General features: G+C 51.2%; 1 protein-coding gene and 1 long non-coding RNA gene across 6 annotated transcripts in view; one reads left to right on the top strand and one right to left on the bottom strand.

The window, feature by feature from the left end:
- LPIN1 (lipin 1) overlaps positions 1–23,621 on the top strand; it is a 128,441-nt gene that overhangs the window by 39,933 nt on the left and 64,887 nt on the right. The window lies entirely within an intron of this gene.
- LOC132531694 (uncharacterized) lies at positions 746–14,215 on the bottom strand. Its single transcript, XR_009544188.1, has 4 exons — positions 13,094–14,215; positions 11,641–11,691; positions 1,779–1,880; positions 746–990 (listed from the first exon to the last, which is right to left on the bottom strand). It is a non-coding gene; the product is annotated as an uncharacterized LOC132531694 (long non-coding RNA).

Genomic DNA, 23,621 nt, shown 5'->3' with positions numbered 1-23,621 from the left:
GAGCACAGAGTGACAGAAGAGAACTGAAACTGAGCAGTGTTGGGACCGGGATAAATCTTTGTCTGCCCAGCCCCCAGTCCCTGCCTCCCCTTGGAAATTCAAGAAACCCTCAACTGATTCTTTGTCTTGAGTATGCCCCACTCTGCTCAGAATTTCCTGTAATTAGGTTAGTGATACCCAAACCTTCACTTACACATCCCCCGGGGAGGGAGACAGGAGAGGAGAATATTGGGTGCGGGTGTTATAGTTTAAAATTAAAGTGGAATCACATTAATTTCTTCTTCTGAAACTACCTCAATGTCCTCTGAAATGAACGGAGATGGCCTGGGGTGTCCTGGGCCCAGGACTGACAGGTATCATCACACTGCATGTGTGTTTGGGGGCTTGGGCAGGGGTGACGATGCAGGACTGTCTGTACCTAGGAAGTCACAGCACAGATGTGTAGATGACAGGCCAGAGCTGACGGTCCTCTATTCCCACTTCCTCTCTTTCTGATGTGGAGACTGAGGCGACATCTTTAGGGTCTTATAAGTGGCAGAACACAGACCAGAACCCAGGTCTCCAGTTCCCCAGAACCACACCCTGCCCAGGAAACCTCAGATTCCAGAAAGTTCTGTGGGATTTTATTACTGGGCCAATGTCCTTACTGTTTGGGGAGGAAAAAATCACAGAGTGTGGCCAAGACCCAGGTCAAATTTATTTTTTTAAAGCTTTTTAACAAAATTTTTTTTTTTTGCTGCGTTGGGTCTTCATTGCTGTGCGTGGGCTTTCTCTAGCTGCGGTGAGCAGGGGTTTCTCTTGTTGTGGAGCACGGGCTCTAAGCTCGCGGGCTTCAGTAGTTGCGGTGAGTGGGCTCAGTAGTTGTGGCACGTGGGCTCAGTAGTTGTGGCTTGCAGGCTTTAGAGTGCAGGCTCAGTAGTTGTGGTGCACGGGGTTAGTTGTTCTGCGGCATGTGGGATCTTCCCGGACCAGGGCTTGAACCCATGTCACCTGCATTGGCAGGCAGATTCTTAACCACTGTGCCACCAGGGAAGTCCCCCAGATCAACTTTAGTGTGGAGCTTGGGGAGGGCCACTTTCCCTCTGGGGACATGGGTTACCTTACAGATGCAACCTGAGCGCTGGACCAGGTGCAGATCTAAAACTCAGAATTAGCTTTTGGAACCAGCTTGCTCTCAGAATCCCTTTAGACAGAGTGTCCCTGGCCCTTTTCTCCTCTTGGGGCAGAAGCCTCGTTCACCTCTGTTTTACCCAACATAGAGCTTCCCTAGAACCAGGTCATCCTCTTTGGGGGGCAGGGTGGAGGTGGAGAGCAGCTAATTCACTCCAGGAGCCGAAGAATCAGGTGGCAGCATTTTGAGCCCAACCTGCCCACCTCCACACAGACCACCATTCCTCTGCGGGCTGCTCGGGTGGGACACAGTGAGGCTAAGCCCAGAATTCTCAAACTGGTTATGCAAAAGATCCAGCAGTTCACTCTGGATCTGCCTCCCGTTCAGAACCCTCCACAGCCCTGTTCCAAGTGGGGATCCAGCTGGGAGCTCCCAGGCTCCAGACGCAGCCCAGATGGTCTCTGTACACGCCTTACCTGTCTCCTTCAGTCTTTTTATCACGATCACAAATCCACCTACTTTCATCCTTCAGATCCTTTGGAATCTGCAGGCAGATATGATCGTATCCTCGCATTAGGCCACCATTTTTCCATCTCCTGTTCCCCCCCAGTGGGTTTTCTTTTGCAGGTTGAACAGCTTTTGTTATTAGAGAGTGGTTTGGCCTCACCTTTCAGGTTGTGGGTCGTTCCTTCCAGAGAGGCGTGCGCCATCCTTACGGAGCTCAAGTATGAAGGTAGCACCGAACGTGGTTTTGTGAGTGTGGCGTGACCTGCAGAGAAAGCCAGGAAAAATGACTTCCTTTGTTTCGGGCTAACAGTCGTCTATCTGTGCAGCCCAATACCACAGGTTTGGGGAAGTGTGAAGGTTCGGGATCTTCTTCTCCTGAGGCTGGCAGAGGGGCACAGAGGCTGGAATCTTGTGGCCATGCATATGCTGGCTTCATATCTCAGTAGAAAACTGTACACTTTAAAGATGAGAATCACAATTTAAGAAGTGAGTTAACGTTTTTTAGCCTCCAAACTTTGGTAAGGCTGGGTTGACATGATCTGGAGAAATTACAAGAAGAGCCTCATATTTGGTTGAAATGGTTTGTAGAGAGCTTAGATACTGCTGCTTCCAATGGCATTCTCTCACACAGGACAGAATGTGCTAGATTGGCACGTGACTTCCTGAAACGTGCTGGGTTGCATGGTGACAAGTCAACAGAGCAATGTACAAATCCCACGCAGCTACTGGGACCTACTGCTCAGCCTTTTCACATTAGAACGTCCTTTTCAGGACTCTACCTTAACCACAAATCTATCCAAGCTACCATGAGCTAGAGACGAAAGGAACAATTCTCTTCCTTGTTAAGAATTGGTCTTACAGACGCGACTTTTCCATTAAGATTCAAAAGCACCATCTGAAGAAGACATGGGAAGGGGTAAGTGGGTTGTGTAGATCTGGAAGACCAACTCTGGCTATAACTCTGGATTTTCCCAAAGAATGAGAAGGCCCATGGTTTGTGAACCAGTATTTTCAAGTTTTACCTTCTACTCTGATGTTTAACATCTGGTGGTAGGCATTCTGGTCATGCCTAAAGAAATTGCTTGTGAGAAAACAATCCCACTGTAATCTTAAGCATCTATATAAAGACTGGGTGCAAGGTGGTCCTCGAGATTCAGCTAAAAGTTTGAGTTCACAGTGTCACACCTGAGCAAAGACGTCTAACGCTGTGTAGCAGTATTGTCATATTTTAAAGGATTCCAGTCTAACTGTATAATAACTTTCCAGTTTATCACCATTTAAAACTATTTTTAGTTGATGGATAATACTTAAACAATTGTATCCTGTAATTACTCATCATTTTTGTCCGTGACTTAGGCATTTCAGAGGGTTCCTATATAGCTTAAATTTCTTGGAATTGATGCTTTTTCTGCAAAAAGGTCTATTATATAAATATCTTACTAGTATACTTAGTAGATAACACCAAATTTTCGTGCTCTATAAAAAATGGATATGCTAATTCCTCTCTCAATGTTTTCTCACTTTGTTAAAGAAAAGTCCCTTCTAGTTAGCTTTTTATAACTCAGAATTCAGCCAGGCAAAATCTGATTTCATGGAAGAATTTGGTCACATTGTGCTCCAAGCTTTCGATCTGCCCCAGCGTTGACTAGGTTCAGCTCCACGCAGCAGCCTTACTGAGCCCTCTCTCTCCTCCCCTGAGCATCACCAAATGCTGACATCATAACCCCAGTGGGGTCATCAGAATCCTGCCACCCAACAATGAGCTTTTCCCGGAGTCTTTGCAGAGGGCACGGGTGAAAGGACAGTGGAGAAGGAGAGAAAATGGCAGTGGACGAGGCAGGTTGAGGGGCAAGATCAAGGAGGAAAGAGAGAGAAGGGTAAGGCTGGGATGGGGGCCAGCCACGTGTGTCCTAACAACAGCCCGTAAGCAGTGGCCTGGGCTGAGGGGAACTAGAAAACTAGGAGAAAGAGGAAAATCAACCAGGAGGCCAGTGTTCCCATGAGCAGCGACCTCCAGATGAAATTAATGGACGTTGAATGGGGTCCTGCCAACACGTCCTCCAAGTGGGGAAGGTGAGGATTTCTGCTGGCAGTGAAGGTAAACGGCTGGTTTGCGGGGGTGGACACAATGGGGCATCAATCCCCACACGACACGTCCAAACGTCCCCCGTGCTGGCTTCTCAGCCACTGAACCCACAGAAGAATGGAATCAGTGGCTGAGATCTGGGGACACTAGAGCCCTATCACGAGACTCTTGGGGTCTCAATTCTACCTTCTGTGAATTGGTTTGCTCTAGGCTGTTAACACGGGTTTCCTCATGTGTTCGGTGTCACGGATTGCCTTCTTGTGGAGTTCTTTGAAGAATGGTAAACCATGGTGCATTATTTATACAAATATTTCCCAATATTTTATCTTATTAAATGGGAAATGCCATTTAGATGTACATGCAGGCATGTGATACTGAGAGTATTTTCAGGGAGTCCTGCAAGTTGGTGCCTAATTCTCATTAGAAGGACGAAGCAATAGGGACAGGAGCTTCAATTCGCAGACCAGGACCCAAGCAGAGCCCACAGCACCCCTGTGAATAGGTGACTCTGCCTTTTCCCTCCACCCCCTCCTGGCTCCCTCCTCCTCCCCTTGGTATAGGCCCAGAACAGCTAGTCATGAATATATCAGCACACAAGCATTTATAGGAGGTGCAGTTTCGTTGAGATTTAAGAGAGTGGTTTCTTTCTTTGTTTTTGTTATGTTTCTGAGTGGGGATAGGGTGGTAGGCACAGACCTCTCCAAACAGCCAGCTTGTGTGGACAGACACCCACACTAGGGTCCCAGCTGGGAAATAGGCAAGCACAGCTCCCGAATCACTTTCTCTCCCTGGTCTCTTGCCCTTCTTTAATGGATGATGGCAGAAACAAATGAAAAAGCCGGTTTTCTACATCCAAGAAGGATTTCACTTCCAGGGAAGTTCTAAGGGCTCTCATTTCACAGCCTGGGGCAGGACTTATCCCACCCGGAGCCAGTGTGGGGATTAGTGTTGTTACCTGAGAAAACCCGAGGAGTTTGGAAAGGTGTTGTCCCTTCATCCGTTCTCCATGACAACTGATGCCTGATCATTGCTTGACCCCAGAACTGGATACCTAGACCATCGCAGAAGCCGCCTACCTCTACTGTCTTCTGCCGCCCAGCCTTCCCGCCATCCCGCATCGCCAGCCCACCCTTGCCAGATTCATTTCCATAAAATGGAGGTTTCATAACATTTCCCTCCCTGCTTATAAGCTTTTAGTGGTTCTCCAGGGCCTTCAGTTTAAAGCATCATTTGCAGTGCCATTTTTTTTGCAGTAGGCGAATGTTCACTTTAATTGTAATTCTAAATTACTTACTTTCACGTTAACAGAGATATTTCATAAACCAAAAAGAACCAAGTATTATATATTTTTTAATGGTTAATGTGATTCAAAGAATTTTTATTAAAAAGGGATCAAGAGCTGGTTGAAATTCTCACCATAAATATAAAATATCTATTGCTATCTTTATTCACAGTGAATTCAGATCTAAGCTTCCCGAAGAGCTGTACTCTCTAAAATAATAGGGATGACAAGTACTTGACAGCCACGCTCTAAAGCACGGGCTTGACATAAAGCGAGGTGGTTAAAAACACCAACTATAATACGAGGCTGCACTTGAGGCCATGACGTGCTGGTCTCAGCCCACTTGCCCATATTAACTGCTCAACAAACCCACGAGGATATTCGCTCTTTGATAACCTGCACGGCACATCCCCAACACGTTTCTGACTTGCCCACTGCCAAAACTTCGATAAACTTGTCTTTCCACATTTACCTGCACCCCTTCCTCCCACCCCTGCAAAATCCCTTCTCTATTCATTTCCACTGCTTGTTATGCAATGATCCTTCAAGGTCTGGATCAGACCCCATCTGCTTAAGTAAATTAAGCACAGCCTGTAGCACCTTTTTCCACCCAGAACCCTCCCAGCACTCCTCCCTAACTCCTTGGGCCTTTGGGTCTTTGCCAATCATTTGGCAATATCGAACCAGTCATCTATTTTTTCTCAAGCTAAGCTGCAGAATTTATTCAAATGTCACCAGTTTTTCTGCCAATTACTTTTTCTGTTCCAGGATCGAGTCCAGGATCCTCAATGGCATTGAGTTCTCCTGCCTCCTTAGTCCCCTCCGGTCTGTGACGGTTCCTTGGTCTCGCCATGTCTTTCACTATCTTGACACTTTTGAAGGGTACTCATCAGGTACTTTGTTGGAAGTCCCCTCGATGTGGGTTTGTCTGGTGTTTTTTCAGGATCAGATAAAGTTGTTCTACTGTTGGGAAGAAGGTTACAGAGGGGACACGCCTCCTCAGTGCATTCCATCAGGGGCACGTGGTGTCACCGTGCATCACCTAAGATGTTAACCTGCATGCCCTGGTTAAGGCCGTGTCTGCCAGGATTCTCCACTGGCTCTCCTGCATGGTTTCTGATGAGAAATATGCTGTAATTCATATCTTGTTCCTCTGTGTGATTTCTTTTCTCAGGTTGCCTTTGAGACTTTCTCTTTCCTTTAATTTTCAGTGGTTCAATATGATATGCCTATGTTCATGCGTGTGTGTGTGTGTGTGTGTGTGTGTGTGTGTGTGAATATGGTTGCTTGGTCATCTTTGAGATTCTTGGATCTGTGGTTTGGTGTCTCTCACTCATTTTGGAAAATTCTAGGCCATAATTTCTTTAAAGATTTCTTCCGCCCAGCTATCTCACTCTCTTCTCCTGGCATTTGCTACATGAATGCTAGACTGTTTGACATTGACCCACCACTGCAGATGCGCATTTCTTTCTTTTCTCCTCCCTTTTACTCTTTTTCTCTTTGTGTTTCAGTTTGGCTGCTCCTGGTCACGTTACTTCAGCGTCCCTGATTCTTTCCTCACTATGTTGAGTCTATTAACGAGCCCACTGAAGACAGTCTTCATCTTCATTACTGTATTTTCCATTTCTAGCATTTTCCTTAGATTCTTATAGTTTCCATCTCTCCAGTGAACTCATCTGATCTTGCATATTGTGTACCTTATGCATTAGAGACTTTACCCTATACATCAGATTTAAAAAAACGCAAGTCAGATAATTCCAACATCTGTGTCACATCTCATCTCTTATTGTTACTGGCTCTTGGAAGCGTGTTATCTCGCCTATTCATTTGCCTCCTCGTTTTTTCTTGAAAGCTGGACATCCTGGTAGAACTGTAGAAACTTAGACAAATTGCTTTTAATCTCTAGAAATGGACCCACTTTTCCTCCTGGCAGGCCCTTAGCTTGGGGGTGGGAGTTAACCTGGGTAGAAGTTGGGCTGGGCTTGAGGTTCCTTGTTGCTATGGTTACCCTCGGTGCACTGAACCCTTCAAATTCCTGTGGGAACACCTTGTGTTTCAGGGTGTGGTTTGCCCAAGAAATACTTGCCTCTCAGCTTTAGAACTTCCCTTTGCACTGGGCCCCACAGAGGGTCCCTTTGCCTGTTATTCTTCCTCTCCCTGCTGTTCTTGTTACCCTGCTGTTGTTCCTGTTACAGCTCGGAGGTGTGGGGTGGCGGAGGGAGACGTTCTCTGTTGTTCTAAGTCCCAGTGGCTGCCTCCCGTCCTTGGTTCTCCGAGGTCTGGCTGCCTTGGTTCCCCTGTCCCTGAGCAGCAGATCGAATAACGACCAACATTTTTAAGTAATAATGAGTGTCTAGGATATTTCTCAATGTCGTCAACAACTTTGTTGCGGTGTGAAAATATTTGTGATCTGTAGTTGGTGGCGTTGGTCGCGGGAACTGTTGCTACCATTGTGTGTTGTTGCCCTACGTTCATAATTGAAGGGAACGCTACTAAATGTGAGTTAGAAGTTAGTGAAATGAAGATTGAATTTTTTCCACATTGAACTCGTGAATGTGTGCTTTCTCTCCGTGGATCCTCTGGACTCCTAGCACGCTTTGAGAGAGAACTTGCGGGATGAGGGGTGGACGGCAGTAACCACATGACCTGTGACCAGAAGCAGATCGTAGAGCTGCTCTCGTGAGTTAACCTTGGCTGCCGCACACCGCAGGCTTCCCTGTGCTGCTCGGGGAACCAAGGGGCAGGAAGGCTACGTCCTGAGGACAGCCAGGCCGGTGCTGGGACACAATACACTACCAAACGTAAAACAGCTAGCTAGTGGCAAGCAGCCGCATAGCACAGGGAGATCAGCTCGGTGCTCTGTGACCGCCTGGAGGGGTGGGATAGGGAGGTTGGGAGGGAGGGAGATGCAAGAGGGAGGAGATATGGGAACATATGTATATGTATAGCTGATTCACTTTGTTATACAGCAGAAACTAACACACCATTGTAAAGCAATTATACTCCAATAAAGATGTAAAAAAAAAAGAAAAAAAATCAAATTCTCCACCCAGCCCAGAAAACCTCCACAAAGGGAGACGACAAAGAAATGCGTTTAATTATCGAATAAGCATGAAACCAGGCCGTCCAATAAGAGACTGCAAAGACATGAAGGGATTTCACATGTTCATGTAGGCAGGCTGACATGTGTTCTCAGGTTAAACGACAACCAGTCCTCAGTAAGAGGACCTGACAGCACCATTTGTCACACACGGTCCACCCGGTAACGGGGTGACCATCTGTGTTAGCTTATTGCCTTTATCCAAAGGAAAAATGAAACTTCTAGTTCCTTTGTGACAAGAGCTAGTTTTGCACCGTGGAGCGAGGCAGGACACCTGCCAAAGTTAGGCGCCTGCCCTCCCAGGGACGCTGGGAGATGGGGTGGGGGGGGCCATCTTTCTGTTTACATTTCTGAGAGGTGGCTGCCAGGTGCTAGGAATATTTCTGAGTTGTACAGGTGCCCAGAGGCTTATTTTGCTTTTAGAAAGATTTACTTTTTAAGATTTACTCTCAAAGGGGCAGAGAAAGAATGTGTAGTAAGTGTCTAATAGTAAACGTGCTAAGGAGAGGGGGGAGGGGCAGGCAACCTCTTTCCCTTGTTGCACCAGGGAAGATGGAATTTTGTCTTGGTTTGTACTGACCGTCACACCAGAAAGGAGCAGTTGAGTCACAGCTCCGTACTTCCTTCCACAGAACAGAAGGGACGAAGGGTGGAGCGGGAGGCCAGAGGTTTACTGGGGCAGCGTTCCCATGGGTGCCAGGGGAGGCGATGTGGGCGCTCCACCATCTTTGATGCTCCTCGTAGGTGCATGTCATTTTGCTCAGGTGTGATGTTAATGTTCTGCTTTGGGTTAAGGGAAAATTGAATTTAGTCCTCCTAAGCACAAAGGAACGTGTGCTTTAAAATCCAGGAAATTGACTTTAAGTCTCCGGAGTGGTTAATCCCTCTCCCAGGCTAACTAAACCTAGCCGATCAATTCAGCAGTCATTCAGTGTCTCCTCTGAGACCTCCCTGGGGGCCCAGCATGCACTGGACACCATGGAAGAGAGACGGGTATGAATTCATTCTTGCATTCAAACTGGGGAGTCAACGCCACATTTGAGCCACAGGGCACGAGCTCCCCACTTTCCCACATGCCTTCATGGGGCCTTTCCACGTGCTGGTCCTTCGGCCTGAAATATCTCCTCCCACTCACACTTCATCGGTCAGGAGTCTTCCCCAACCTGAAGGCCCAAAACGTGATACTGTGTTCCGTATCAGGCTTCTAAGTGTTCAAACTAAATAATAATAATAATAGTAGTAGTAATTATCATTACTATTATAAAACTCACCAGAGTGGACCATGTATATTGTGCCAGGCATTGCACTAAGTACTTTAGATCATTTATTCCTTCAAACAGCCCGTGAAACAGATATTTCACCCCAGTTCAGTAGAAAAGGAAACTGAGGGTCAGAGAGGTCAAGATCACATAACTAGCAAGAGGTGAAGCTGGGATCAGAGCCCAGCGTGGAGCCCCTCGCCCTGGCGTCTCCCATCAGGCTTGATCCGGTCTTCTCCGCTCTTCCATAGCACCTGCTTCTCTTCCTCCCTCAGTTCTCCCTGACATCAAGGCTCGGATGTTTGACAGACTTACGGAGGCCTTGAAGGAAGGTGCCACGTCTGGCTCACGGCTCGCTCTCCTACAGTGTCGAGCACTGTGTCTGGGGTACGCGAGGTGATGGAAAAGGGGATACGAGCAGAACTGGGGAGCACTGGACCAGGGATGGACAAGCAAAGGTAGTCATTCCTATCATGTTAGTGACCTGCGACTTTGTACTGTAGGTTGGGAGATGACCCGAGTCAATACAATTTCTCCCTTGAAATTTTGGGGTTAGGGGAACTGAGGTAGGTGGTCATGTGAAGGAAAGAGCTACCTGGTGAGCTGTGTGTAGGAGGCAACCCTGGAGAGGAAGCAGAGGAAGCAGCTGGGAGAGGGGAAGGGGGCAGAGCTAAGCAAGTGGAAAGACAGTGAGGGACAGAGAGAAATCTGCCACAGTTCAAGGCCCATTGCTGGAATCCCTGGCCCCTTTCAATGTATCATGCTCCATACACACACACACACACACACACACACACACACACACACACACACACTCACACTCACACTCACAATCACTCACTCACTCTACTTGAGTTGTCTTGTATGGGTTCTCTTATAAGGACATTTAGAAGGAACATAAATGACATGTTGACCCTTGGCACAGGGTGCTGGGAGAGGAGATGGTGGGCTTTGAGAGAGGGAAGGCCAGCCGGCCAGGGTACAGGATGAAGGGAAGTGGACTCGGAGAACACTGGGTTGTAAACGTGACTGTGCACTTGAATCTCATGGGGAGTTCTGCAGTGTACCGATGCCTGGGTCCTGCCTCCAGAGACTGTGGTTAGTTGATGTGAATGCTGGTCTGGGCATCGAGAGTTTTAACAGTTACCCAGGTGATTCTAATATGTGAGAAGTTTTCATGGCTGGTCTGGGCATCCAGAGTTTTAGCAGTTCCCCAGGTGATTCTAATATGTGAGAAGTTTTCGTGGTTAAACACTGCTTTACCGTGTTAGGGGTGGGTGAGAATGTCCAATTTGGAATAATTTTACTTATTCTCAGAACAAGAGATGATGAGAGCGATGACTTGAAGTCCTTGAGTATAGAGTGACTTTCCTCAACCAACCCCAGGTTCTAGGTCAACGATTAAAGAAGTTGTGTTTAGTTAGGCTCCAGGCAACGAGCAGATGCCAGTGTGCCTGGCTATTGGCGAGTTTAAATGCTGCATATTTACAGATATGAGAATTTGTTGGCAAATCCTGTCCCTTCTCCTTTCTTAATTGTTTGTTTAGAGACGACAAAGGATTATATCAGTTAGCATTGAAGATTTTATCTTAGCTGGGTGCAAACAAAGGTCTATCAGCTGAAAATTCTAGTAGCTGAGCAATGACCTTGGGGCTGGCCCTGAGCCCACGGCCTGTAACGGGTTGCACAGTGTCTTCTTGCAGGAAGCTGATTTTATCCTGTAGCCAGCTTCCCTCAGTGAGGTCAGAGGCTGGACCACTATGTTTAGCTTTGGGGTCCAGGTTTCTGGTGGGGCTCCACCTTCATGATTTCATCTACAAGCCTAATTCCCTCCCCATACCAAATGCCATCACACTGGGAGTTAGGGCTTCAACATATAAATTTGGGGGGATATAAACATTTAGTCCGTAGCAGATGCATTTCCCAGTTGAATTCCAAATATGTTTTCTTCTCAGGTAGATTCATCTGGTGTGGCCTTGCCAATGATTAACATACCAGTCACCAGTCACTGTCCCAGGTTCCCTAAGTGGCCTCACTCCTGCCACCTCATCTCTCCTCTTCCCTTCACCTCCCAACCTTCTCCAGAATCCAGCAGGACCCTGCTCTGCCGTGCTGCATGTCTGTTCTCATTGGCAAATGCCTGTCTCAGACCAAACAGAGTGACTGTCAGTCTTGGGCCTGGCAAAGGAGAGACACTTGTTCATTACAAGGCTGGGGTAAAAACAGGGAGGGAGGAAGGCTATAAAGCGAAACTCAGACATTTGGTGTGTGTGACGTATACACCAAAGGACATACCTTCCGAGGTGTGAGGGCTGCTTCATAGAGACCTGGGTCCTGCAGGCCTGGCTGTGGAGGAGGAAGAGAGAACGATGTAGTTTCTTAGCAAAAATGTATTTCTTGTCCTCACCTGACTCTTTAGGAATCTCCCCCATGCGGCCAGGGAAGAAAGGATGTCCCAGCCCCGCTTGATCACCGGGACGCAGGCGGGGAGCCACTGCCGGGGTAGTCAAGGGACTTGGCGTGCTCCCCCTCCCCCATCAGAGGCCAGCGGTGCAGGGCCGGGGCGGGGGGTGTCTTCCTTCAAGCCCTGCAGGTGTCAGCCCGCTCTGCACAGGCTGGCCTCCTCCCGTCGGTCTGCTCCGGCGCACCCGGCCTAGAGCAGTGCACGTTAGCGCCTGCCCCTCTTCCTCTGGGGCCGGGCAGGTCAAGTCCCGCAGCCATGTCCAACCGGTCAGTTCATGGTGGCACTGAATAGGGTCACAATTTTTATGTGTTTCTGTGCCATCGACCGACATTACTGCCCCCAACCGAACACTCAACGGAGGACAGACGCCGCGACTGGCCTGGTCCCCGCGGGAGCCCCCAGCGCTCAGCATGGGCACAGGGCGGCACTCAACACATGAGTACTGAATGACGGCGGGGAGACAGACGGGGCTGGGGCTTGCGGGGGTGGTGACTGCTCTCCATGCCAGGCAGTGTGGCCCGCCGGCCAGTGGGGGACCTGCGTCCCCCTCTGCCCTGAGGCTGGGGGCTCTCCTTGCTTCCCTGCTGCACGGGGTGCCTGAGTCCCATGAGTCTTGGACTCTGCCCAGCGCGTGGCCCAGGGGAGGGTGCACTGTGCTGTCTAATTAATGTATCTGTTAGGGTGAATTAGGGTGGTGTGGCCTTCAAGCTGTGGCCAATTGTCAGCCGCTCCCCTTAATCTCCCTGCGACTTCTTTTGCCCTCTTGGATGCCTCAGCCCTCATCTATGATCCTCCCCCTAATTTGGGGGTGGGCCCTCTGTGCTTTGGTTCCAAGCATTCCCTCCCCCTGGTGTACCCTCCCTCCTCCTCCTGTGGAACCCAGGACCTCTCATACGTGCCTCTTCCCCCAAGAAACTCGCTTTGGTTAGCCCACCCATGGGCACCCCGCTGGATTGGGACCCACTCCACCTCTGGTGGATTTCCACACTGCTCTGTGCCCTGCCCTCCGAGGGGGCGGCGCAGCACTGGGTGGTTCCTGGTTCCCATCTGATTCTTGAGGCCTCGAGCAAGGGAGTGCCTGTGCTGAAGGCCTCCAGCCAAACCCCGGCCTTGCATCCTACTGAGATTCCCTCCCTCCCTAGGAGACCAAGTCAGGCACCAGAGATAAAGTATAGCCCTCTGGGGGAAATTCATTGTTCTTTCTCTGGTATCCTTTCTGCCCTGGGCATTTACCGAACTAACCACTGTTGTCACTGTCAGGAGATGAGTCAATTGCACACCCACCTGTATTGTTTCATGAGACTCAGGTGAAGAGGGGCGAGCGGTCACCCTCCTGTCTCCCCTCCCCCTTGCAGAGCCCTTTCAATTGTGTAGGTAGTTAATCTGGAAAACTTCAGAATTCCCAGGATTGTTATTGTCACTGGATAGAAGGATGGAGATTTCCAGCTGGAATAGGGTGGCTTAGATCATTCTCGTCGTTTTTCTATGTAGAGAAGAGTTCTGACAATCGAGGAGTTGTAATTGTTTAGCCTTACACATCATCAGCCTTCTCTAGGTGTCCCTCCTAGGAGGAAGGTCAGCAGCCTGCAGGGTCTTGAGGCTGGGCAAGCCGGGCAGTCTCTGTATCACAGCTGGGCTAAGCACTGAACAGATCCTGGCAATCACCACTCCTTAATGTATACGGTTCTAGAACTTCAAAACCTTTCAAGTTAGCAAAGGCCATGTATTTCACGTGATGGCCATTTCCATCCTCAAAGTGGATCTTCCTCCGGTTTTCCAGATAGTGAAACCGAGTCTGAGTCTTTTTAGGATCGAGGGTGCTTGCATCGCTTTGCCCTGGCACCACTCCTCCCTCCTTCCTCCTCCAGAGGCTGCAGCAAGTTTACGCATCCCGGTGGTTTCCTTCTCCTCTTCCGAGTTGGGCTGAAAGCGGCAGGTCCAGGGATTGGCCCAGGGGATCACCTCAGCTGTCCTGGCTGAGTCACAGCTGGGTGACTGCTTGGTTGCAGACCGCACAGCAAGGGCCCTCCCAGGGGGACTCCAGCCAGGGCAGGATCAGCAGGGCAGAGGGCTTTCGTGAATCCAGCTCAGTTTATACTGAAACGTGATCTAGTGTCTTCTCCTCATTGCTTGTTGGAAACAAATTCTCCCTGCAGAGTCTGGACTTGTTTAGATGCAGTGGAAATAATGGGGATAGCAGAGAAAGATAGCAGATGACCCTAAACTTCTACCTAGAGCCAGCCGGCTTCTTCAACGAGCACCAGAAGCCTTCCCCTTCCCGACATGTGTGGGTTGGCTGGAAAAAATCCCAGTCTTAGAGTGGCCAGAAGTGCACTCGTATTTCCTTCCGAGCCCGCATCTTCCGTCTTCCTTCTGCATCTCAGTAAAGAGCACTAAGGTAGGCGAGGAAGGAGGGGGCGGGCTGCCCCGGCACTTCCTGCGAGGGAGGCTCTGCCGCCTGGGGCCGGGCGGGCCCTGAAAGCAGCCGAGTGGCTCGAGTCTCGTGAGGCCCCTTGCGCCGCCCCGCTCGCCCCGCCCCCGGGGGCCGGGCCGCGCAGACCAGGAGCGCGAGGCGGGCTGGGTGTTTGCATACAAAGGCGGCCAAGCGTGCGGCGCCGCAAGGTGAGTACCAGCCTGCCCGCCGCCAGCCTCGCGTGTCGAGTCTCCGTGGAGCCTCGGCCAAACCCCGGCCGCCGCCGAGGTAGGGGCCACAGCCTCTGCGGGGCCAGGCTGGGCAGGGCGGGGCACCGCCCGGGGGCGGGGGGCGCGGTCGGGCCGCCGCCGGCCGGGGGATGCGGGACGAAGTGATGCCCGGGGACCACACTCTGTCCCCGCGGCCCTTTCGGGGCAAGTGTTTCAGGGAGGGAGGCGGAGAACAGGCCCCAGGGACCCGGCGGCCTCGTGAGCTTCCCTCGGGCCTTCTCCCAAAGGGCTGACCTTGATCGGCGTGGCGAACTCGAGGGGTGGCCGCGGGACTCCGTCCTGGCAGGACGTGTGGGTAGTACTTGGGCGGCAAGCAGCCCTTGCTTAGCGCCGGGGACTTTTATGAAACTGGTCGGGGAGGTGGGGGTGGGTTATTTGGGATTCCTGCTTTGCTGTTGAGGAAACAGGCTCGGGGAGGTTGACTTACGTGCCCAAGGTCACACAGCTGCCGGGTGGCAGGCTGAGCCCGGGTTGGAATCCTGGTTCTCGGATTACATACAGTCTGGTCCCTCCTCTGCCAGCTTCTGTGCACCTTTCCTGCAGCCTGCTGGGTGCTAGGCCTTCCATCAGATGTCCCTGCGAATAATTTCATTTGGGGGAAGGTGGGGAAAATGTAGGATGAAAAGTAGTGTTTTGGAAATACCTTGAAGAGCCGCGGAGCAGGGGTGTGTATAGATGCCCGGCTGGTCATTTGCGTGGAGGGTAGTGGCTGGAGAACGCAGATGTCAACCCGGTTTTGACCAACAAACAGGAACTTGACTAAAACAACTGGCCGTGTTAATTCAGAGAATTTTTAGAGCCCAGTAGTTTGGAGGAGTTTTTTGGAGACATGAGCTTATCAACTGTTTTTATGGGAGGGGGCGGGTAATGGGGGGGGTGCTTGTGAAATTTACTGTTTGTCCCTGTTCTATAATTTGGGTCTTATGAGTTAAAGTAAGCAATTGCGGAAAGTACAGCAACTGAGAAGTAAACACACACGTACGCGTCTTCCCCCAGAAATGGTGGATATCTAAGAGTTTGTCTTCCGGTTCTGTGTTTTGATAATGCTTCGTTCACATCTGCCGACATCTGTTTTATTATCGAGTGTTTTGTGTGTGGGTGTGTGGTTGGAGCTTTTATGCGTGTTTGTGTGGAGGGCTGTATGGTGTGGGGCCAGGCCTGGACAGAGCCCTGGACCTGAACTTAGTGGGCCTGGAGGCCTGGGCTCTCGTCTGGGTTCTGCGTTAGCTTGGCAGTGGGGCCCTGCCCAGGTGCCTTCACCATCCCGGGTCTCAGTTGCCCCAAATCTCAGCACTCTGGGAAAGAATGGCTGCAGAGGGCAAACCTGCTGAGTCTTGTTGCAAGGGAGAGAACTTGGGCGCTCGGGTGGGGCACCGACGGATCTCCTGGTCTTGAGGGGACCTCGGAGAAGCTGGGAAGTCTGCCCTGGGAGGGGGTGGTGTGGCCAGCCTGGCCAGAAGGAAGTCTGTAAGCCTGCCCCCCACCCAGTCAGCTGTGTTCAGGGCCCTGGACCAGAGGGCGGGGTGGAGGGCAGGAGATGGAGAGAGATTTCAAAGGAAGGGCCTGAGGCCTATGGCGCACAGGCTGGTGCAAAGAACTTGGCTTTGTAGTTTTACCCACTTGTAACTGGGGCCAAAGACACATTCTCTCGAGTGTCTCTTGAGTGTTTCTTCTCCTAAGCAATGAAGAGAGAATCACACCCATTTGCAAGTTATGGTAAACGTGTTCACTGAGACACACAAGAGCCCTGGGAAAGAATGCGGGGTCCCTGTGGTCACTGTTATTTTAAGGGAGGAACGCAGGGTGCCAGTGAGGAGGGCTAATTGTAGGGTTGGGACAGTCCTGCCTAACTCTGGCCTCTGGGCTGTGAATCAGCGCTCTGGGTCCCCCCTCACACTGCGAGTTGGCCTCCCCTGGGTCCTTTCTCTTCCGGGTTCAAGGTCTAAAAGGTACCTAAATGCGATGAATTGATTTGGGCAGGGGTGCCGATGGGCATGGATGACACTGCAGGCAGCTCATTCCAGGGAAGGCCTGTTGACGGGAATGGCCTTTGGAGCATTTTGAAAAAGTCCTAGGAGACGGTGGTCCAGTTGGGACACCGAGGCTGGTGGTTTGACCTGTTTGCACTTCAACTTCCGCAGCGTGACCGAGCCATGAGAACCGGTGGCTGTTGAGGTGACAAGGAACGTGCGAGGCCGCGATGTCCGGTCAGCGTTGGGGCGAGTGCCCTGGGGAGGGCGGGCGAAGTCCCACTTCTTAGGTTTCACCGAACCCTGGCCGGGTTTATTACGCCCGAAGCCCACTCACTTAGACTCGGAGTGGGATTTGTGAAAAGAAGTCGAGCAAAGTCCGAGCAAAGCCCATCAGCGGGAGCTTTCTAAGCTGTGAGCAGAGGGTCTAGAAAGAGCAGGGGCCTGACACCTGCTTTCATTCCTGGCAGCAGGTCCAGCTCGGGGGATGCAATGTGCCGGGCTCGGGAGACCCTCCTGACAGTGGGGGGGGGCTGTCAGGGAGACTGTGACCTGTCCCCCTGTCCTGTGTCCTCCACACTTCCCTGTGTGCCCCTTCTCCTTCCTCTTCCCATGTCTCCCCCCTGACCCCGCCCCACCTTTTATTTAGCAACAAGAAGTGAATACTGGCCCAGGCCAGTATTCTTCACAGTGCCGCCTGTCACCCTCTGGTCCTAAAATCAGTTTAGTAGGCCCATGGGCATTTTAGAAAAGGTGAAATAGAATAGAAGAGAAAATCCCAGACCCGGACATACTAATCTTAGGTGAGGTATTGTTTTGTGAAACTTGTTTAGCTGAGATGGCGTGTGTGTGTGCCCGTGTGCCCCCGCGTGCGAACTCTGGTGGAGGGAAGCGGGGTGTGTGAGACCCAGTGCCTGGTGTGCGGGGAGGGGCCTGCGTGTGTCAGGTGTTGGGCGAAGGGGCAGGGCTCCGCCTGGAGAGGATGCTTTTCCGCGCCGGTGATGGAAACCACATCTCTCAACACGCTGAGCAGGTTTGGGATTCTTGCGACAACCTTTTTTCCTGCTGCTGAATGCTGGGCTTTCGAGTAAAGAGCTACAGGTTGTTAGAGCAGAGTCATGGCTCTGCGTCGACTGCCTGCCGACCACAGACCCTGCATTCGAGACACCCTGTGTGCCCAGTGCTCCTGGGACACCATCAGCACGCTTCCACCACGTGCCTCCTTCCTGGAAGGCCTGTTATCTCCTTGGACACATGTCTTCTCTCTTTTTGGTGAAATCTTCCTCTGCATTGATTGGTCTCTCTAGGCATCCACCTTTGGTTTACAGAAGATAGAGGCAGCGAGGGTCGTGGGATAACCGGGCACCCACAAGGCAGCTCCCCGCTTTGGCCAGAGAATTTCCTGCCGGTGGACTCTGCATCACTCCAGCCTGTGGCCCGGTCTTCGGGGTGCCTTTGGGCTCAGATTTTTGGATAAAATGGAAATGTATTCCCAGCCTATTGGAATCTAACCATACCCTTCTGATGTTTCTGTATTAATTTCGACCAGTAGTATTCTTTGGCCCTGTCTTTTGGGGAGGGTGCGATCTAAATAGTTGACGTATGCAAAGCGCTGTCAGGCTGCAGCCTTAACTCACAGTCCGGCCTTTGGTGCCGTGTGTGACCAGAGGGTTAGCACCTGGCTTTTGTTTGGCCGTGCACTTGGAAAAGAACTCCACGTTTACCCGTCCTATGAGGTGGGTGCTGTTAGGGTCGTCCGTTTTATAGATATGAGACTGGGCGGCCGAGGGGTCGGTCAGTCGTTCATGGTCGTGGCTTAGCAGGTGGTGGAGCTGGGAGGTGAAGGCCAGCTGTCTGCCTCTGCGGCTCAAGCTTTTACCCCTGAGCTGTAGGCAGCACTCTCGAGCATCCAGCTGATATTTGGGTGGAGGGAGCAGGGTTCACACAGAAGTCACAGAAGCAGGGCTTTCTTTTTGGCCAAGACACAGACCTGGACAGAGGGCCCTTGCTGGGGTGGAAAGAGAGGCTGCAACCCCTGTGCTCCATTCGTGAGTTGCGGGGTCAAGAGCTGGGGGATCAGGGTCCAAACCTGGGCCTGTTTTTCCAGCACATTGGCCACCGGGGTAGTTCAGCTGCCTCCACCCTCCACCACCCAGGCCTTTTGTGCTCCTTGGCAAGGACCTGAGAACACTCATCACACGGGATTGTAAGATCGGAGCATTGCACAATCCCAACGCTGGAGGAGCGGTCACCCATCTGACCCTTCCGACCAAAGCAGGACCACACCGCATCGCCCCCGCCTGTCCAGCAGTTTCAGTGCTCGGGAGATCCTGACACCGGGCAGACCAGAGTTTCCCATCCCTCCCCCAGTTCTCTGAGGTCATTAAAAATTAACGTTAAAGCAGTACATGCGCATGTAGAAAACAAAACCCAGGAACCAACGCCTTGGAAATATTTGTGATGAAAAGTGAAGGTCTCCTCCCCTTCCCCAGGCCTGTTCCCTAGGGTGAGCCTGTGAACCTTTTTGGTATGTACATCAGTCCATAATGTTTTTGTGCATATGAGAATATGTATAAATGTAATTCTTAGAAATGGGTTCATATTATAAATATTTTTGTACTTTTTTCACACAGTATATATACCTTTTCATGTTAGTATTTGGAGAACTGCCTCTCCCTCTCTTTTTTTTTTTTAACAGCCTCATAATATTCAATTATATGGTGTGGGTGGTCCCTAATTTACTTAACTGAAGTCCTGTAGATATTTGTTTCTCATTTTCCTTATTATAATCAGTGCCCTGATTACTGTTTTGTACATAGCAGAAGAATTGCTGGAGTTTGCTGGTGTGTGCAAAAAATGACAGCTATTGCCACAATGCTTACCCCATTTATTACCCCTCCGGCAGGGAGTGGTGAGTGTTCGTTTCCTCCTGTTCTCACCAACCCCTCAGGTTTTTACAAAATGCTTTGATTTTGGGCCACCTGAAAGGCCTCCTTTGATTTGCATATCTTAAAGTATGAATACGATTGAGTATCTTCTCATACATCTTTGACCAAATGGGCTTCTTTCTCTGTGAACTCTCTCTCTCTCTTTTGCTCATTTTTCTGTTGGGTTGGTCTGAGGCCATCTTAAATTGACATTAATATTTTAGAGGTGGATGGTATTAGCAGAGCCACGGGGTTACGAGAGCGATGGCTGGGGTATTGAATTTTGGCAGAAGCTCCAAGAAAGCAGTGATTCTTGGCAATCTGTGAACCCTGGAGAGGATTCTGCCAATTTTGGATGAAATGCTGACTCTTCTGGTGTCACAGTGAGGAGAGAAGTCACGAGACCTCCCTTCCCTCATCTTGACAGGTGTTCGCAGCGCTGCCCCCTGGACCCATACGAGATGGGGCAGCTGGCGCGTTTGTGCATCTGCTGTGTGCCCAGAGTGTGGGGCTCCTCCCCTGTGGGCGGCCTTGAAGGAGGAGGAAGTCTCCTCCGCCTTCCCTCTCTGTCTTTGCTGAGTGTCTGGAGTTATTGTGGACGCCCGCTTTCCTGACTGCCTTTGCAGAGCGGCAGCCCCCTGCATCCTGGGCACACTCACGCCCCACGCCTCCTGCCGTGTACCCTGCGTCCTGCAGGATGGCCTGCACCTGGCTCGCCCTTCCTCTGGGCCTGGAGCTGAGCTGTGGTGGGCAGGACCTGCTTAATTCAGAGAGGGCTTTGGCGCGGGGACCCCAGGGTGGGCTGGTTTTGCTGCTTCATCACTTTTGTCAGGAAGTATTGATATTAGTGTGACCTGCAAGCTTTTCAAAAGCATTGCAGGTTTTTCTGGTGAATTTTTCTTACTTTGGACCAGACTGCCTCCTGAAGAATGCTGGCGGGCCAATAAAGTCCCCGCATCCCCAGGGGTACTGACGGACACAGAAGTTTGCTCTCTTGCGTACGAAGTTTCTCTTAGTGCTCCGTTCAAGATGGTCGGACATGGGCTTCCCTGGTGGCGCAGTGGCTGAGAGTCCGCCTGCCGATGCAGGGGACACGGGTTTGTGCCCCGGTCCAGGAGGATCCCACATGCCGCGGAGCGGCTGGGCCCGTGAGCCATGGCCGCTGAGCCTGCGCGTACGGAGCCTGTGCTCCGCAAGGGGAGAGGCCACAACCGTGAGAGGCCCGCGAACGGCCAAAAAAAAAAAAGATGGTCGGACTAACACATGGGGCAGCTGCTGCCAGACTCACCTGGTCCAGACTGGCCAGGGGAAGGGACCTGCCCCAGCGTGTGCTGTCAGCGCGGCAGGGGTGGGCGTGAAGCCCAGGCACCTGGACTTGCAGTCTGGCGTTGTTTACCCTGCGTCACGCTGCACCTAAGTCATACTTCCTCGTTGGTCTATATAATTTATCACACTTGCCAACTGATAAATATCAGTGCGCAGTGCTCTGAAGAAAGACTTCCTCTTTGCCGTTGCTGTAAATAGCACGAGGAAGATACGCTGTTTATAAACCAATTTCATTTCCATGTAAGTCTTACTAGTCATAATATCATTTTTGGAATTTCTTAGAAATTGCCTTTTTTTAATGCTTTGTATGAAAACCAGCGTTTGCCTCGTAACCTCCCAGGTGAATGTGATCTTGGCCAGTTCCGGAGCAGCACGATGTTTCTGTTGTTACTCAGAGCTGATCAGACCTCACATTTGGACCCCAGACGTGGAGACAGAGTCTGGAACGTGCTGAGCGGAGCTCAGCCAGGGGTGATGGGTGGAGGCCCCCCACCCATCCCTGTGAGGCCCGGCTAGAGTGCTGGGGCGCAAGGGGCAGTCACACAGCCGTCCTCAGATGAAGAGAGAGACGTGCCGGGGCTTCAGGGAGCTGTGGGGAGAACCCCAGAGAGGCAGCCTCTGTCGTGTCCTCGAGGAAGAATGGTCCTAGCTAATAAAAGCCAAATGGCTTAAATACGCCCATGGTAGATGCTCGCTCTCCCAGAGCAAATTCTTCAGTGTCCAGAAAGGTTATAGATGGACGTCCACGTTCAGTTGTTCAGTAACTGAGCCAGCTAAGATGTAAGACTTCCAGCTTCTCAGGACAGGAATTAGCCTTGGCTGGTGTCAAGCCCCGTGCTGGGCACAGGTGAGCTTTTGTGTCATCTGCTGGGTGCAGGGGGAGTGGACGTGTGTGGGAAGGGGTGGGATTGGCTAGTTACTCACCAGTCCTCAGAGGTGATTTTCAGATGCTTGAGGTAGATCTGGATGAAAAGGAGGAGGGGAAGGTTTTATCCATGGGCACTTAATTTAGATTTTAATGGTAAAATCTCTTTGCCCTTTTTCTTCGTTAACTCAAAAGTAATGAGACCCTTTCCAGAGCTGCAAGGTCCCTGGGGCATGGCCCTGACTGTTAGCTGGTGGCAGGGCTCGGCCGAGCCTGTGCGCCTGCCCTGAGCACCTTCTGCTCACCTGCGTGTGCCACCTGGACATGTCAGAGGATGAGGCTGGTCTGCCGCTCCTGGACCAACCGGCAAGCACAGACATACCCCTGGAGCAAGCAGACCAATTTCCAAGCCAGCAGATACAGCTCTTAAAATGTACCGTGGTGGATAACTTTGCCTTCACCGTTGGAGAAGTGAATATATTTTTAAATGCTGTGCGTTATATTTACCTTTCTGCAGGTATAATTTAAAGTCTGCGCGTGCCGCCCCATAGGTAGGTCGGACCATCAAGTCATACGGGAGGCTGGCAGGATTATCATAGTGTTGGATATAGACTGAACCTGGGTTGGATGTACTTCCACCCCTTACCCTGCCCAGGTTATATATAGACTCTCTGCAAACTGGGAAAATTATATCCCTTGCATCATGATGATAACTAAGCAAACAACTTAAACTCTTGATGATTATCCCATCTGGACAGTGGACCAGCCTTAATGGTATGTGAACACGGACAGCAGGTTTAACGGTTTGTGTCACGCCGGTTTGCTGCGGTATTGTCTTCGCCTAGCGTTGCCGGTAAGTATCCACTCAGTGGATATCGAGAAGTCCCTCAGATGCGCTCCTTTGACCAGAGTAGCTGGCGGGCCAGCCCACTGGCCCCGGGAGAGCAGCAGCTGGTTGGGTTTCTGGGGGTGTGATCCTGCTGCCGATCACAGGAGCACAGAGTCAGAGGCCTCGCCCTGCGTGATGTTGGGTTGGTTTTCCAACCGGGACACTCCCTGCATGTGCCTTAAACCCAGAGTCCACAGGAGTCCCTTAGGCACCTGCTGTGAGGGGAGAGGTGACAGAGCACACGGCTGTGTGCACAGGTGGGGGATTCCCGGCAGGCTCGCTCCAGGAAGCCATGAGTCATCCTGAGGACAGAAGTGCCGAAGATGTCTTCGGATCCCAGACTGCATGAAGGAGGGTGTCTGACCTTTTAGACCCTGAGGGCTGTGGGGGAAGGTTTTGGATTGACCTTCTGCAGCCCCGAGGAGGGGTAGCTGAGGAAGGTGTGAACGCTTGTGAGAACGTTGCGCCCAGAGCCCACGACTGAGTCCGACTTATCGAGTCATTTGCTCAGGGAAGAAATGGCAGACGTTTGGCCTGTGCTTTCCAAGGGCAAAGACCTTTTCAAAGTCACCGTCTTGTACCTCGCTCTTGGTGACAGCGGCGAGGCCTCATCAGAGAGGCCGTGTGAAGACCCGGCCGCCGTGCACACAGCTCACGAGTGCCGGAGGAAGGCGAGCACATCCAGGCCTTCGGAGCCCCATTGACTAAAAACACATGCGCACCTGAAAGAGGAGAGCTATGTTTATCTGTGACCTTATTGAGGACTAGCAGCCTGGGTGCTCCAGAGAGGTAAGTGCGGGAGCCAGCGGATAGAGGAATTTTTTGCTGAAAACAAAAAATTTAGTTGAACATCAAAAGATTACTGCTGGGCTTCCCTGGTGGCGCAGTGGTTGAGAGTCCGCCTGACGATGCAGGGGACACGGGTTCGTGCCCCGGTCCGGGAGGATCCCTCGTGCCGCGGAGCGGCTGGGCCCGTGAGCCATGGCCGCTGAGCCTGCGCGTCCGGAGCCTGTGCTCCGCAGCGGGAGAGGCCACAGCAGTGAGAGGCCCGTGTACCGCAAAAAAACAAAAAAAAAGAAAAAAAAAATTACTGCTAATGACAAAACCCCAGACATCTCAAGTTAAAGATTTG

Source organism: Lagenorhynchus albirostris, chromosome 13 (assembly GCF_949774975.1).
Source record: "Lagenorhynchus albirostris chromosome 13, mLagAlb1.1, whole genome shotgun sequence".
Lineage (NCBI taxonomy): Eukaryota > Metazoa > Chordata > Mammalia > Artiodactyla > Delphinidae > Lagenorhynchus > Lagenorhynchus albirostris.
This window is presented reverse-complemented; position numbering and strand designations above follow the sequence as displayed.